This window comes from Panulirus ornatus, chromosome 24, assembly GCF_036320965.1.
Source record: "Panulirus ornatus isolate Po-2019 chromosome 24, ASM3632096v1, whole genome shotgun sequence".
Lineage (NCBI taxonomy): Eukaryota > Metazoa > Arthropoda > Malacostraca > Decapoda > Palinuridae > Panulirus > Panulirus ornatus.
Window position 1 is genome coordinate 7,916,935 of NC_092247.1, and position 5,942 is coordinate 7,922,876.

A 5,942-nucleotide genomic window follows, 5' to 3' on the forward strand; every position below is an offset into this window, starting at 1 on the left:
GTCCTCTCCTTCCAAACCATCAAACTTACCCGAGATAGCTCCCAAATACTTAAAGCGTGTTGACTTCATTTTTCTCCTCCATATCTTTAACACTTCAATAAACTTTCACTCAACAGGGCTTTCAAAACCTATATACATTCATTCTGTTTCCTTTCAAACTTCATTACTTTCCTTTTATCACATATACCTTTAATCACCTACACATATAAAACATCTTATAACCTTCTCCAACTCCTGTCCACTCAGCAAACAATACAGCATCATCCACAGACATGATTGTCACCAGCCACCATACTCACTACTATACTCCATCTCCGCATCACCTTTTCCTAGTTTTGCTTTCATCTTTCTTATCACTCCATCAGCATATGCTAAAAAGCCACAGTGGAATACCATACCCACAAGTATACAGGAAATTTTGCTTAACTTTTCATCCACTCTTACAATTGCTATTGCTCTATCAAAGGCTTTCACATCATAAAACAGTTGTCTCCCTACCCCATACATCCTTAATGCATACCATACAGTATCCACTCGACTTTTCATGCACTTTCTCTATATCAATAAAAGCCGCAGAGTTTCTGATCTTTCACTAGATACTTTTCCACACTCACCATAAAAATCTGATCCACACATACCCTAACTTTCCTTAAACCCCCTTGCACCTCACTTATTCTGCTTTCAGTCACTTCCATCATGCTATAAATCAACACTCTTGCAAGTACTTTTCCTGATATACTTTACAGACATAATTCCTATAATCATTACACACATCCTATGCACCTTTTCCTTTAAATGAAGGAACAATAATAGCTTCATCCAATGCTCAGGCACAACATTGTGCTTCAATAAATTATAACAAATCAAAGGCTCCACTCTCTCACACTTTCTCCAAACTTCAGCTGCAATCCCATCTACTCTCAAGTGCCTTCACTACCCTCAACCTCATAATTGCCCTTTAAACCTCCCTTATTGCTATAATAGCCAGTTATATTTTCATGAAGTAGTTAGTGTCAAAGCGGATCCTTAAGCTACCCTCTGCAGAACCTTACATATGTAAAAATCCTTACCAACCAATTGTCATTCCCTTCCTTAATTCTGCTGCAATACCATCCACTGCAGCTGCCTTGCCACAATTCATCTCATGTAGCACCTCTTCACTAAACTACTCTCCATGGCTTTCTCACTTTGTATACCAACCCAACCTAAACACCCTACATCTGCTACTATAATCAAACATTTAAGTCCTTCAAAATATTCACTCCATTTCACCTCACTTCATTACTATCAATTATCACTCCCCTTTTGCCTTCACCAATATTCCCATTTGTTCTCTATCTCATGCTTTTTGCATTTCATTTACCTCCTTCCAAAAAAACTCAAAATTCTTCCTAAAGTTCACTGATACTTGCTCAACCCAACTCTCATTTGCCCACTTTTTCAACCCCTGCACCTTCCACCTTCCTCTTACCTTATGCTGCTTTCTCTTATAAACCCCCCAATTGTCTGCACTCCATCCCTGTAAGTATTGCCCAAATGTCTTTTCTCTTTCACTAACATCTTTAATTCTTCATCCCGCCACTTACTACTCTTTTTAATCTACCCACCATCCACCTTTGGCATGCTACTTGTATCTCTTGTACATGCCATCACTGCTACCCTATATATCCCATTCCTCACCCTCTCCCCTTAATTCATTTACTCTCACCTTTTGCCACTCAACCTCTCATGGTATTTCTTCACACAAGTCTCTCTTCCAAGCTCACTTACTCTAACACCAACTTACAGAGGAGGGGTGTTAATGAAATTGACAGGTCATTTCAAGCCTTCTAAGAAACCATACATTTAAGCAGCTCTTTGCTAATCTAGATCTTCACAGACCTAAACTACCCAGAACTCACCACGAGGAGGTGGCTGCTAAGCGAGTTCCACCCTGGCCCATCCCAACCACCCAACCAAATAGGGCCTTGTAAGGGTTACAGGCTTCTTTTCCTCAACAGGGTAAGGATGCCATATCCCTAAGTAGGGTTGGTAGCTTTAATAACCTTTATTAGGGTTACACTTCCATTGCCCTCATAATAGAGAAGCTTCTTATCCTTCAATAGGGTAGGGAGCCTTCTATTTTCTCTGAATTCTGAACAGGGTAAACATTCTATAGCCCTCTCAGCAGGGTAGGTAGCTCCCCTATCAATGAGCAGGTTTAAGGCTTTTTTCCCCTCAACTGGGAAGGCATTCATAACCCACTCATGAGAATAGGCAGATTCCACATCCCTTAATAGGGTAGGTAGCTTCCAAATCACTCATTTTCCTCAACAGGGTAAAGAGGTTCCATATTCATAAAGATGGTAGGTAGCTTTAAGGGTAAAACTTCCACAGCCCTCAACAGGATAGGTTCATTCCTAATTCTTGTACAACTGAGGTTTCTTTTTCCTCAAAGAAGTAGGTAACAACCATATTCCTCTACAGAGTAAAGAGCCTTTTATTTTCTCTGAATTCTGATCAGGGTAAACATTTCATAACCCTCAGCATGGCAGACACAAAGAAATGCCTGGGGGCTCTGCTCTGAAAGTGCAGGGGAGGACTCATGCATGCGTGCACACACCAGAACAAGCCATATACGACGAGCAGGGTGAAGCTGAGTCTCCCCGGGTTCATAGATAATGCAGTGACACATACTCCCATATCAATAAACAGGTTAGAGGCTTCTTTTTCCACAATTGGGTAAGGCACTCATAACCATCTGAGAATAGGTAGATTCCATATCCTTATACAGTCTAGGTAGCTTCCAAATCCCTCAAAAATTAAAGAGGTTTTTTCCTCAACAGGGTAAGGAGATTCCATATTCCTAAAGAGGGTAGGTAGCTTAAAGGGTAAGGCTTACATAGCACTCAACAAGAAAAGTAATTTCCTAATTCCTGTACAACTCTGAGGCTTCTTTTTCCTCATATACAATACATATATTCCATATCCTCAACAGAGTAGACATCATCTGTATCACTCACGGATATGAGGCTTCATATTCTTGAATAGGGTGAGGAAGCTTTCATCAAGATGAATAGGGAAGGTAACAACCTTATTCCTCTACAGGGTAAGAAGCCTTTTATTTTCTCTGAATTCTGATCAGGGTAGATATTCCATAGCCCTCAGCAGAACAGACACAAAAAAATGCCTGGGGGCTCTGCGTTGAAAGCGCCGGGGAGGACTCATGCATGCGTGCACACACCAGGACAAGCCATATACGACTAGCAGGGTGAGGCTGGGTCTCCCCGGGGTCACAGACAATGCGATGACACTTAGCTCCCATATCAATGAACAGGCTAGAGGCTTCTTTTTCCTCAATTGGGTAAAGCATTCATAACCCTTATGAGAATAGATAGATTCAATATCCCTAAACAGTCTAGGTAACTTCCAAATCCCTTAAAAATTAAGAGGCTTTTTCCTCAACAGGGTAAGGAGATCCCATATTCCTAAAGAGGGTAGGTTGCTTTAAGGGTAAGGCTTCCATAGCCTTTAACAAGAAAAGTAATTTCCTAATTCCTGTACAACTCTGAGGCTTCTTTTTCCTCATATACAATACATATATTCCATACCCTCAATAGGGTAGACATCATCTGTATCACTCACGGATACAAGGCTTCATATTCTTGAATAGGGTAAGGAAGCTTTCATCAAGATGAATAGGGAAGGTAACAACCTTATTCCTCTACAGGGCAAGAAGCCTTTTATTTTCTCTGAATTCTGATCAGGTTAGATATTCCATAGCCGTCAGCAGAACAGACACAAAAAAATGCCTGGGGCCTCTGCATTGAAAGCGCCGGGGAGGATTCATGCATGAGTGCACACACCAGGACAAGCCATATACGACTAGCAGGGTGAGGCTGGGTCTCCCCGGGGTCACAGACAATGCGATGACACATAGCTCCTATATCAATGAACAGGTTAGAGGCTTCTTTTTCCTCAATTGGGTAAGGCATTCATAACCCTTATGAGAAGAGATAGATTCAATATCCCAAAACAGTCTAGGTAACTTCCAAATCCCTTAAAAATTAAGAGGCTTTTTCCTCAACAGGGTAAGGAGATCCCATATTCCTAAAGAGGGTAGGTTGCTTTAAGGGTAAGGCTTCCATAGCCCTTAACAAGAAAAGCAATTTCCTAATTCCTGTACAACTCTGAGGCTTCTTTTTCCTCATATACAATACATATATTCCATACTCTCAACAGGGTAAACATCATCTGTATCACTCACGGATACAAGGCTTCATATTCTTGAATAGGGTAAGGAAGCTTTCATCAAGATGAATAGGGAAGGTAACAACCTTATTCCTCTACAGGGCAAGAAGCCTTTTATTTTCTCTGAATTCTGATCAGGTTAGATATTCCATAGCCGTCAGCAGAATAGACACAAAGAAATGCCTGGGGGCTCTGCATTTGAAGTGCCAGGGAGGACTCATGCATGCGTGCACACACCAAGGAAAGCCATATACGACTAGCAGGGTGAGGCTGGGTCTCCCAAGGGTCATAGATAATGCAGGGACAGATAGCTCCAATATCAATAAACAGGTTAGAGGCTTCTTTTTCCACAATTGGGTAAGGCACTCATAACCATCATGAGAATAAGTAGATTCAATATCCCTAAACAGTCTAGGTAACTTCCAAATCCCTCAAAAATTAAGAGGCTTTTTCCTCAACCGGGTAAGGAGATTCGATATTCCTAAAGAGGGTAGGTATCTTTAAGGGTAAGCTTACATAGCCCTCAATTCCTGTACAACTCAGGGGCTTTTTTTTTTCCCCAAATAGAATACATAACTTTCATATCCTCAACAGTGTAGACATCATCTGTAAAACTCAGGGATCCGAGGTTTCATATTCTTCAATAGAGTAAGGACATAAAGCTGAATAGAGTAGGTAACAACCATATTCCTCTACAGGGTAAGGAGCCTTTTATTTTCCCCAAATTCTGATCAGGGTAAATATTCCATAACCCTCATCATGGCAGACACAAAGAAATGCCTGGGGGCTCTGCATTGAAAGCGCCTGGGAGGACTCATGCATGCGTGCACACACCAGGACAAGCCATATACGACTAGCAGGGTGAGGCTGGGTCTCCACAGGATCATAGATAATGCAGTGACACTTAGCTCCCATATCAATAAACAGGTTAGAGGCTTCTTTTTCCACAATTGCGTAAGGCATTCATAACCATCATGAGAATAGGGTATATTCCATATCCCTAAACAGTCTAGGTAGCTTCCAAATACCTAAAATTAAGAGGATTTTCCTCAACAAGGTAACGAGATCCCATATTCCTAAAGAGGGTAAGTAGCTTTATGGGTAAGGCTTACATAGCCCTCAACAAGAAAGGTACTTCCCTAATTCCTGTACAACTCTGGGGCTTTTCTTCCTCAAATACAATACATAAATTTCATACCCTCAACAGGGTAGACATCATCTGTATCACTCAGGGATACAAGGCTTCATATTCTTCAATAGGGTAAGAACATAAAGCTGAATAGAGTAACAACCATATTCCTCTACTGGGTAAGGAGCCTTATATTTTCTCTGAAATCTGATCAGGGTAAATATTCCATAGCCCTCAGCAGAACAGACACAAAGAAATGACTGGGGGCTCTGCATTGACAGCGCCGGGGAGGACTCGTGCATGCATGCACACACCAGAACAAGACATATACAACTAGCAGGGTGAGGCTGGGTCTTCCCGGGGTCATAGATAATGCAGTGACAGATAGCTCCCATATCAATAAACAGGTTAGAGGCTTCTTTTTCCTCAATTGTGTAAGGCATTAATAAACATCATGAGAATAGGCAGATTCCATATCCCTAAACAGTCTAGGTAGCTTCCAAATCCCTCAAGAATTAAGAGGCTTTTTCCTCAACAGGGTAAGATTCCATATTCCCAAAGAGAGTAGGTAGCTTTAAGGGTA